Source organism: Piliocolobus tephrosceles, chromosome 16, assembly GCF_002776525.5.
Source record: "Piliocolobus tephrosceles isolate RC106 chromosome 16, ASM277652v3, whole genome shotgun sequence".
NCBI lineage: Eukaryota > Metazoa > Chordata > Mammalia > Primates > Cercopithecidae > Piliocolobus > Piliocolobus tephrosceles.
This window is the reverse complement of record NC_045449.1, coordinates 187289-198985: the sequence shown is the minus strand read 5'-3', so window position 1 is coordinate 198985 and position 11697 is coordinate 187289. Positions and strand designations below refer to the sequence as shown.

The 11697-nt window shown below is 55.7% G+C and overlaps 1 protein-coding gene across 1 annotated transcript in view; it reads left to right on the top strand.

Annotated features, from left to right (window-relative positions):
• Positions 1 to 4419: 4419 nt before the first annotated feature.
• Positions 4420 to 11697, top strand: part of LOC111527154 (rab effector Noc2) — a 63677-nt gene continuing 56399 nt past the window's right edge. The window contains exon 1 of the mRNA XM_026448357.1: positions 4420 to 4535. The gene's annotated coding sequence lies outside the window, so the exon portion shown is untranslated. The remainder of the gene's footprint in view (positions 4536 to 11697) is intronic.

The window sequence follows — 11697 nt, the reverse complement described above, 5'->3', positions numbered from 1 at the left end:
AAGACTGTTCTTTCTCCGTGGTATGGTCTCAGCACCCTGGTGGAAAGTCAGTTGAGCCCTGATGTATGGGTTTATTTCCGGGCTCTCAGTTCTGTTCTAGTGGCACATGTTGTCAGCACCATCTGGGCAGGAGGCACCCTGCTCTCAGGGAGTGTTTGGTCCAGTAGGAGAGGTCAGACACGTTCACCAGAAACTGGGAAGTTCTGGGAAGAGGTAAACACAATGTGCTTATGAGGACGAGGCAGCGCTTGCTTTAGCCCGGGACAGTGAGTGCTGATGTGGGGAGGCCTGGGTGGGGGTGAGTGTGGATCGGGGGAGGCCTGGGTCCAGGACAGTGAGTGTGCATGGGGGGAGGCCTGGGTGGGGGGCAGTGAGTGTGGAGTGTGGGGAGACCTGGGCCTGGGCATGAGGAATGATACCAGGTGTTTGTCTGGAGACACATTTGGCAAGGCAGGGTGGAGCCTGCGGATGGCCATGAACTCCTGGATGAGGACCCTAGGCTTGATTTTGAGGTGTCTGGGTGGAGCAGGGCCTTTGGAGAGCCTATCTGATGGCAGGATTGGGTGGGTCTGAGCTGAGGAGCCTGGAGCCGGGGGACCCCTTACGACTGTGGGGTGACTGAGGAGGTCTGGGTGACACCTGGTGCAGGCAGTGGTCTGGTGGGGAGCAGGGGCTGTCTTTGAAAATGCCCCAGGCCTCCCACACCAGCTCCTTTGTGCCTCTCTGCTCTGAGGGCCTAGGGTGGGATAACAGCGGCGCTGGAGGCTGGTGACTGAGGTCCCACAGGCCTCGCACCTCTCATCCCAGCCCCTGCCTGCTCTGGGAAACAGCCAGCCCATCTCCTCTGCAATCCCCTTCAGGCTGCCCTGGCCCAGTTCTTCTCAGAACTCCTGTTTGGCCAGTTACTGTACAACTCAGTGTCTGGGAACTCCTTGCTCCCAGCTGCTGGGTGCAGGGCAGGTGCTTGGAGAATACCCCGGCTTATTGCTTTCGTTGGGCACCTGCAGCCCAGTGTCTTGGGAGGCGGAGGGGGATAGAAGGGACCTGGGCTTAGCCCAGCTCCGTTGGGCCAAACCAGGCACCTGGTGTCGGCTTGCGGGGCCTTGGGCAAGTGGCTGCACCTCTCGAGCTGGTTTCTTCTTTTCTGCAAGGAGTGATGGTCGCGTCTTGGGCTTGTGATGATTCCACTTGGCTGGCCAGTGGTGGCACCTGGCAGTTGGGCAGCACCCATGAAGGCGGCTTCCCCCTCTCCCGGTTTGGTAGTGCAGGGTCAGGCTGAGCATGTGTAGGGACGTTTGTTAACTTGAGGGCTCCTCCTAGAAGCCCTGAAAACTCCTAGCTAAGTGCCAGTGGTTCTCTCTGACCCTTTCCCTGCCCGTCTTCTCTGTCCCAAGCCATGTTCTGGGCCCCCCACTGTTGCCTGAGCCCTCAGCTGGCTCCGTTATGGGCACCCTTACTTATTTGGAGTCTTAGCGTCTGCCAGGAGAATGGGGAGTGTGCAGAGAACTAGACAGCTGGTTCCCAGGCAGGGCAGTGCCTAACCCTGGAGTTGCAACAGAGAAACGTCTGTTTGTGTTTCTGTGAGTAAGAGGAGACAGCTGGGCCCACAGATAGCCGGCGAGGTCAGCCGGGAATGGCCTTGGCTGTAAGTAAACCCTGGCTCTGGTGAGGTGGGGCCAGGAAGGCTGGAGAAGTACCGGGCAGCACCTGCGGAGAGCCACCTGGGAGCTGGAGTCTGGGCTGGGCTGTGCAGAGGCCGCTGGGGGAGGCAGGGGTGTGGGACGCTGCTCCCCAGGACCTGGAGCACCGCCCTCAGCACACCCGAGGACTCCGCACACCCGAGGACTGGGACTTTTCCAGGCAGGTGAGGAGCGGTGGGCCTTCTTCTTTCCCAGAAGCTTCTCTGCTTCATGGAGAGGTTTCTCTCGGGCTCCTTCAACAAGCAGCTCCCAGGTGGGAGCTGAAACCAGGTTTCCTCTGCAAAGATTCTGCCTGCCTGGGACTTTCCAGACCCACATAAATCACATAAACGGAAGCAGGCCTGCATTTCTGCGTTCAAAGACAAATAGCATGAATACTCGATACTGCCCGTCCCAAGCTCGGTACCCCGCAGCCCGGGAGGACTTGGGCGTGTTCTGGGCAGAGAGAGCCCAGGGGCCACGGGGTACCTACGTATTATTCTGGTCACCTTTACACTAAGTTTGAATTTCATTTTCTCCTCTCTCTGTCTCTCTCTCTCTCTGTGGTTACCCTGTACAATTTTTTTTTTTTTTTTTTGAGACAGGGTCTTGCTGTGTTACCCAGGCTGGAGTGCAGTGGCGCGATCATGGCTCACTGCAGCCTCCATCTCCTGGGCTCAAGTGATCCTTCTGCTCAGCCTCCTGAGTATCTGAGACTACAGGTGCATGCCACCATGCCCGGCTAATTTCTAAATTTTTTGTAGAGACGCGGCCTTGCTCTGTTGCCCAGGCTGGTCTTGAACTCCTGGGCTCAAAAAGTCCTCCCACCTTGGCTTCCCAAAGTGCTAGGATCACAAAGTGCTAGGATCACAGGGCCACCACGCCCAGCCTGGTCACCCTGCTGTTGCTACCTTCAGCTCCGTGATTACCTTGATACAGAAGTTCTAGCTACCGTGTTTCAGGCCTTTCAGAAAAGACAAATGCAAGCTATGCCTCTGGGGACACGTAGGCAGAGCTGTGGCTGTTAAAATCTGAGGGCTGGCACTTGAAATGAGATGGGGGAGAAGTAGGTTATTTCACATACCATTTGGGTTGGAGGCTTTGCAGAGCATGTCTGCCTGGGAAGGAGAACAGTAACAGTTGGATGGAGAGACAAGTAGGGATTTTGGGTCCACTGGAGGGGGAGATGCCTGTCATTAAAGATGCCCAGGGATTTACTTTCCTAAGTTAAAAAAGACCCACAGCATTCAGTGAAACCTCCTACGTGTGCCCCATGTGAGGCCTTGCGGGGTACAAAGGAGAACACCCCGCCTGGCCCTCGAACAGTGAGACGGAGCTGCTGGGCAAGGACCTGGTGCCTCGTCAGCACCCAGCGCGTGTTTGTTGGACGAGGCCAAGGAAACTGAAAGGTGCTGTTGTTGGTCCTGCTGAGGACAGGAGCAGACGCTTAGCTCTGTGACCAAGTGGGGCGGGCCCTGGATGGGGTCTTGGGTAGCACGTCCAGGATTGCTGCTCCTCAAAGAGCACGGACAGGAAAGGCTGCGGGAGTCTCAGCAGGGGCTAGAGGGTCCGTCGAGAGCCCAGGTGTAGCGGTAGGGGGAAAGAGGCAGGTGAAGGAAGTGACGGGTTCACACTGTTGGGCCTTAAATTTCAGGCCAGCGAGGCTGGACCTTATTCCGTGAGGCGGTTTTTAAGACAAAATTTTATTGGCGGGCTGGGCGTGGTGGCGTACTCCCATAGTCCCAGCTACGTGGGAGGCTGAGGCAGGAGGATCGTTTGAGACCAGCCTGGACAACAGAGCAAGACCCTGTCTCTACCAAAAAATTAAAAAATTAGCCAGGCGTGTCATTCTACCGACTTGGGAGGCTGACGCAAGGATCAGTTGAGCCCAGGAGTTGGAGGCCGCGGTGAGCTACGGCTGTGCCACTGCACTCCAGCCTGGGCAACAGAGCAAGACCCTGTCTCAGAAAGAATTATTGGTGCCTAACCGATTACACAGTTCCAGTGAGTGGCAAACTCTTGATGGTTAAATAAGTCCCCTGAAGGAGTACTGGACACTCACCGTGTCTGGGCATCGGGGTAACAGGTAAAGACCCCTAGGATGCAGGCAGAATGAAGTGCCGATGGGCGGGAGGTGGGCTCAATCAGAACGGGGGCCAGATGGGGGAGCCAGAGAGTTTCCAGGGGAGGTGGTGCTGGGCCACCCCCAGGTGGGGGAGGTAGACAGCGTGAACCAAAGGCCTTCTGGGTGAGAGGGTGCCGGAGACAAGGCTGGGCAGCTGGGGCGCGTCAAGGTCCTGGCAGCTGGAGCACCAGTTTTGCAGAGGGGTGAGGTGGCTGCTAGAATGGAAGGGTGGCTTGTGCCAGATCATGGACGGCCGTGAGGGCAGCTTGGGCTTTCTTCCTTGGTCATGGGAGCCACTGAAGGTGTTTGAATGAGGGAGTCACACAGCCTGACCCAGGCTGTAAGGATGACCTCTGGCTGTACGTGAAGAGGGGCAGTGGGAGCCCCAGCAGGTTCCAAGGCAGATGAGAAAGACTTGCCCCTGTCTGCGCAAGAGAGGAGGAGTGTCGGAGCTGGGAGGAGGGGGAGCCGCCAGGAGGAGGGGGAGGCGCCGGGAGGAGGGGGGGCCGCGGGGGGGGGGGGGGGCGCCGGGAGGAGGAGGAGCTGCGGGAGGAGGGGGAGCCACTGGGAGGAGGGGGAGCCGCTGTGAGCAGGCAGGCCTGGCAGGGAGCCCGGGGATGGGGGAGTTTGAAGGATGTTTGTGTCAGACACTGGTGTCCCCAGGGCTCCTGTTTCAACTCCAGAATCCTCTCGAACGTGCACGGTGCATAATAAGCCTGCGATGTCTCCGAGTAAGTGGTACCTTTGGGGTTTAGACAGGCCTTTGAGGCTCCTTCTCCGAGTCTTTCATCCTCCCAGCGCGGCCTGACAGGCGGAGGAAGTGTTGACGTCTGGGTTCACCTTATCTTGCTGTTCTCCTCATGTTTCCCGTATCGTAGTAACAGAGCAGATGTCAGGGCTGTTGCTAAGGGTTCCCTGGGATATTAATACCTTGGTGTTGAACGGAGGCTCCCACACGGTGTCTTCGAGGCCTCGGGACACACCGGCTTGGTGGCAGGTATTCTTTTATATTCATCCTGGCTTCTTTTCCCTCCTTTAAACCCATCTCCTCCCTGTCGCCCTGTCCTAGGCAAGCACCCTGGCGGGATGGCAAACTCACTCCCTCCACGCTGGGGGCAGACCTGACTGACAGATCACAGCATCCTTTCCCATGGAGGCTGGAGGCCGCCTCCAACCCCTTTTCAACCCAGCCCTCTGGGCGCCAGATTTAGCATTTGGGATGAAGCCTGTCTTCCAGCCCTGGGAAGGCTCCAGGCCCTCTTCACGGGGTACTTCCTGTGGCACCGGGCACCTGGGAAGGCTCCAGGCCCTCTCCGTGGGTACTTCCTCTGGCACCTGGGAGGGGTGGGGAATAGTTTGAAAATCAAACTCTGAATAGTTGTGGACCCTAAGGTGAGGGTTGGGATTTTATCTGCCAGGTGCCATTTTTATCCGTTATCTATCGCTGCGGTGACACTGCGTGACAAGCACACCTGCCCAAACCTGGGGATTTACGGCCACCATTTATTACGCCTCCTTGGTCTGTGGGCTGTCCGGGCAGCTCTGCCGCTCTTGGCTCAGAGGGCACCAGCCGCCCCTGGTGTGGAAGACGCACCTGAGCCCTCTTTCTGTGGCCAACGGGAATTGGCGTCCTGCAGCGGCTGGTGGCCCGTGTTGGCCTTTGCGTGGGGGTGTCCCTCCTAGGCACAGCGGCTTCCCTCAGCCCCTCCGTCCGCCGCCTCTTTCCCACTGTGCACCCTGCATCATTTCCTTCATTCTCTCCGTGGAGACGGTCTGTGCCGGACACCTGCGCCCTCATCCCCAGGCCTCCTGTGCCACAGTCGCCCCAGAGTCACGGCGTGGCCGTGCTCGTGGGAATGCGTTTCTCTGGGGGTCTCTCCTGCGCGTGACTTCGAGGCAGACCCCAGCCAAGCAAGTCCGCTGGTCTCAGGAGCTGGAGTCTGCTGCCCACTCTCACCACGGTGGGACCCTGTGGCTGGACGAAAGCGTGCTCATTCCTGCCACACTCGAGGGAGTGTGAAGGCTCAGTGACGTCTGAACGTGTCCCTGAAACGAGATCGAGGAGGTGAAAATGCCAGGGCGTAAGGTGGGGAGCAATCATGGCCTGGGGGAAGGTGTGGGGAGAAGAAGCCGCACTTGGTGGGATGGTCGCCCCGTCCCTGTCCCTGTCCCTGTCCCGCCGCAGTGGACGCGCTGGGGACTCCGTGGGTGTTTGCCAGGCTTCTTGGAGGCAGGTGGTTTTGCCTCCGGATATGTTTTCAGTCTGGTGTGTTAGAGACTGACACTGCAGGCGGCTGGTGTTTTTCTCGCTGTGCTGTGGCTGTGGTGGGTTTTGGAAGGTCAGGGTTGAGCCGCAGTTTTCCTGGAGTGATGACTATTCACGCTGCTTCCTAGTGCGTACGGGAATGAGCTCCCGCAGCACGTTTAGGCGGTCGGAGAACAGTCGCTGGAGGAGGGTCACGTGACCGGCCCCAGCCACTAGGTCACCGGGGCTCTCAAGCTGGTGCTGGCTTTACCAGCTTCTGAGCCCTCAAATGCTGCTGAGGAGATAGATGGCTTCCTGTCAGTAGATGCAACTGTTGGCGAAGAAGAGACTTTTTTTGTTTATTATTATTATTATTATTATTATTATTATTATTATTATTATTATTATTTTTTGTGAATAGAGGATCGTGACCTTATTGAAAGCATCTAATTGGAGAGCCCCAGATTAGGGTCCCAAGACACGGCTGCCGCCAGCAGAATTTTTGTGGTGGACAATTCTAGGTGCACTTTGGAGAGGGCAAGCAGGAGGCCTGCCGCTGGCAGCTCTGAGTGGCTGTGAATGTGGCTGTGGAAAAGGTATCTCAAAAAATACACTTAAAAAGTATACGAGGAAAATTGCAAACAATCCGTGTGCTCCCCACAGGAAGGTGGTAAAGCCTATCGTATTCAGAATACTAAGTTACCGCTTACAATCCTATTGTTAAAGAACTTTCATAGTGTGGGAAAAGTACAATGTGGTTAAAAAAACCAGCAAGCAGTGTATGTAGTAAGAACCCAGTTTTATTTAAGATTTGTACATAATGCCTAGGAAAGGCTGGAAGGTGCTACATTAAGGTGTTAAGAGTCGCCATGGGGGTGGCTGGCGCCTGAATTTAAGGTGTTTTCTTTTTGGGATGAATATCCCACAGCCCCCAGGAGCGACCACGTGAGGCTGCATAATGGCTGTGGCTGTGGCTGCGGCCTTTGTCTGCAGTGAGAACACCGGGGTGGTGAACTCACTCTGAGGGCCGTCTCTGTGTCTGCAGTGATGTCTGCAGTGATGTCTGCAGTGACTAACGCCCGGGGTGGTGAGCTCTCGACTTGAGAGAGAGAATTGCGTCCTCCTGGAAGAAGGGGTTGTTTTTTACGGATCTGTCTCAGGAAGTTGCCTGGGGCTGATGAACCTCTGTCCCCTAGGAATTTTCTCAGGAAATTATCACCAGGCAACTCCTGTTCCCTCCCTGTTCCCCTCGGGTCCTCCTAGTCCCGTTCTGCGGGGTTTTACAAGGGGCTCAGGAACATCTGCCTGCCAGGCCCGCCGGCCTGAGTGCAGCCTCTGCTCAGCTTGTCGCCCGGTGGGGTCGAGGTGGCACCAGGAGGTCTCAGCTTCCCACAGGAGGCTCTGGGGGCACCAGCCCTCAGCCAGAAGCGAGCCCAGCTGTCAGGTGGAGCTGCCATGAGGCCGACTACCCCGTGGGGAATCTGAGGAACAAAAGGCTTACGAGTCAACACGTCGCAGAGCCTGGTTAGAGCCCGACTGTCTGCTCTGAACACGCCTGGGTTGTTTTCTGAATTCTTCCTTGTCTGGGAAAGGCCACATCTCTCTAATGAAGTGCAGTTGAATTAAATGGATATTCCCTGAACACATACTTTGCAGCAGGCCCTGTGCTGGGCATCAGGGAGGGAGGGAGGAGGACATAGGGACCCTCTAGGGAGCCCACAGTCCAGCGGGGAAGGAGAAATGGAAATTTCATGTCGATAGAACTGAAGACTTCGGGGCGGGCTCCTGGGAGGAATGTCCTCCCTCCGCATGATGGGCCTGCCTTCCCCAGCCGCGGCCTTGGCCTGTGGGCTCATTGAACGTGCTCGTGTACACACATGCACACACACACGCACAAACACACCCTGCACACACGCGCCCTACACACGCGCACACACGTGCACACACGCACATGCGTGCACACACACCCCCTATAGACGCACACACCCCCTACACATGCACACACATACCCTGCACACACACCCCCTACACACCCGTGCACACACGCACCCTACACACGCTCCCTGCACACATGCACACACACACCCCTACACACACTACACACACACGTACACACACACTCTACACACGCACACACACCCTGCACACACGTCCACACATGCACACACATGCAACACACGCACACATGCGCACATGCAACACACATGCACGCACACACGCACATGCACACACACACCCTGCACACGCGCACACACACCCTGCACATGCGCACACACCGTGCACACGCACATGCAGCTTGCACACATGTGCACACACCATACATACACATACCCTACACACACGCGCACACACGCCCTGCACACACGCACACACACGTGCACACATGCAACACACATGCACACGCGCGCTTATCTTGCACACGCACATGCAGCTTGCGCACACACACGTGCACACACACATGCACAGACACGCGCGCGCACACACACACACCCCTTCTCCAGCCTCTTACCTGTCCCAGCCGGGAGTACCTCAGAGACAGACCTGGCCCTGGGGATCACGTCTCTCTAGTTTACTGAGGAAGTGGCCAGAGCTCCACCAGCCCTGTCCCCAAATCCTCCTGCCTCTTCTCTCCCCAGAGCTCCACCAGCCCTGTCCCCAAATCCTCCTGCCTCTTCTCTCCTCAGAGCTCCACCAGCCCTGTCCACAAGACCTCTTGCTGCTCCTCCCCAGGCCAATTCCACCCTTCCTCCAGAATTTGGGGGTTTGTTCTCCCTGTTTTTCCACTCACCTTCTATAAGGCCATATTTTGTTCCCTCATCAGTTTAATTTTTGTTCAGGACAAATGGCTGTATATCAGTACCAGGGCGCAGTCCCTGTTTAACGCATAAGGCACTGCTCTTAAGAGAGAAGGGTCAGGCTCTGTGCCATCCATCCGAGCCCAGGAAGTGAGTGCTGGGTGGTGGTGAGCACAGTTTACCCACTGGTGAAGGGGGTGCCGGGTGCCGGGCATGGGGATTGGCTGGTGAGGCCCTCCGTGCCGAGTCAGGGAGCTGGCAGCCAGTGCAGGCTGAAGAGGTTTGGAGAATCGAAGCTGGCTGTGTGGGCAGTTTCCTCAAATGTGCCTCCTCGAGTTGCCCTTCCTCTCGCACCGTCTGTCCCGAGGTTTCTCTGTACGAGTGAAGGACAGCTGTGCCTTCTGAGGTGCCAGCCACGGCCAGGGTGGGGGTGCACAGCCGTCCCAGAGCCGGGTCCTGAATTCTCCTGGGTTCTCATGTCTGACCTTTGCTCGGGGCCACCCCGTGAGCGTGGTCAGCCACAGACTTGCCATCGACGATGAACCTGCCCTGCCACTGCCCGTGGCCCCAGCCCTGGAGGCGACATCCTTCCGTCTCCCTCGACCTCTGCAGCATTTGGCTCTGTGGTTCCTTTGCCCTGAAGCTACAGCAGTGAGAAGGGTGGGGACATGGAGGATACAGTTCTTGTGGCCACCTCCTCTGTCCTGTGGACTGGGCTGGAGAGGGGCTCAGTTCCCACCTCCCACGTGGGAGCAGCCAGCAGCCTCCCTCGCCTCCCTCGGCTTCCTCATGTAACTCAGCAGGGTCAGAATCCGGCGTTGAAATTACCCGAGGTGGTCGCTCTGTCTGTCCGACAGCTCTGATAGGTACCGATGAGGAAACTGAGGCTGGGGAAGACAATTGACTTATTCCTGGACTTTTAATAAGTTTACATAAAAGCCAAATTTTCACAGATCTCTTCTTCTTCTTTTTTTTTTTGAGATGGAGTCTCGCGCTGTTGCCCAGGCTAGAGTGCAGTGGTGCGATCTCAGCTCACTGCAAGCTCCACCTTCCAGGTTCAAGCGATTCTCCTGCCTCAGCCTCCTGAATAACTGGGATTACAGGTGCCCGCCACCACGCCTGGCTGATTTTTGTATTTTTAGTGGAGATGGGGTTTCTCCATGTTGCCCAGGCTGGTCTCAAACTCCTGAGCTCAGGTGACCTGCCCACCTCGGCCTCCCAAAGTGCTGGGATTCCAGGCATGAGCCACCACATTCAGCCTGTAGTGTATTTAAATGTTTACTCGGAACAGAGTAGTGCTTTCCACGCCCGTGTGGGGCGGTGTGACTGCAAAGTACAAGATAACTGAAGTTTTTAAAAAACAAAGCAAAGCAAACCGTACTGCTCTAAAGGCTGGGATGGGGCGCTGGTTTAAAGTTGTTTGAGGACTGTGTCACTTTTGACCCTGTCTTTCCTGGCTTGTCCATTAGCCTCATCTGGGAGAGGATGGAGCCTCCATCTGGGGGGTCCCGGGTGATCAGGGCCTGGCCATGGGGTTTCCACATTTGGCTCTTGGGGCCTGGGGCTGCCCAGGTCTCTTTGCCGAGGCAGCCCACTGGGGAGGGTCAGGTCTGATCTGGAAGAGCAGGTGCCTGGACGTGTCCACGGGGTAGAGGGACCAGTGTGGTTGAGGTCATGGCCTGGACCCGTGTGGTCAGGTGGTGGCGGTCGGTGCGTCGTCAGGGAAATGGGTGGCCCTGGCCTAGGAAAGTAGTTCTCCAGGCTGGGCCCAGGCCTCTCTGGGGGTCCCTCAACTCCCTTCTGGAGTTGCACAGGATCAGAACTGTTTTCCTGAGAAGAGTAATGGGACGGGGTTTTATCCTCTCACAAATGTACAAAAAAGGAGAAGTTCATTGATGTGGTTTCAGATGCCGCGTTGAAACTAATCTTCAAGAAACTACCATTTGTGGAGTTTGGGTGCAATATCAAAGAAAACTATTTACAATTTCTGGAAGGTGAAAAACAATCCTCCTCTATTCAGCCATCAGACACATTTGTGAGGCTCTGGATGTCCTTCACAGACTCGGCGAAACCACCTGTCACAAATGCGTGAGTGAAGAATCAGATATGAATGTCTAGCTGTTTCTTTGTGAAGCCAAACATTAAAAGCAGTTGTAAAAATGTAAAACAATGTATTTGTCTCATTGCTTTTTAAGTGTAGTTTTTCATAAAATACGTAAATCATGTGAACGTCTAAAGGGTTTATTATTATTTTTTTTATTATACTTTAAGTTCTAGGGTACATGTGCACAACGTGCCGGTTTGTTACATATGTATCCATGTGCCATGTTGGTGTGCTGTACCCATTAACTCGTCATTTACATTAAGTATATCTCCTAATGCTATCCCTCTCCCGACTCCCCACTGTAGAACCCAGTGTGTGTTATTCCCCTTCCTGTGTCCAAGTGATTTCATTGTTCAATTCCCACCTATGAGTGAGAACATGCGGAATTCGGTTTTCTGTCCTTGCAATAGTTTGCTGAGAATGATGGTTTCCAGCTGCATCCATATCCCTACAAAGGACACGAACTCATCCTTTTTTATGGCTGCATAGTATGCCATGGTGTATATGTGCCACATTTTCTTTTTTTTTTTTTGAGACGGAGTCTCGCTCTGTCGCCCAGGCTGGAGTGCAGTGGCCGGACCTCAGCTCACTGCAAGCTCCGCCTCCCGGGTTTATGCCATTCTCCTGCCTCAGCCTCCCGAGTAGCTGGGACTACAGGCGCCCGCCACCTCTCCCGGCTAGTTTTTTGTATTTTTTAGTAGAGACGGGGTTTCACCGTGTTAGCCAGGATGGTCTCGATCTCCTGACCA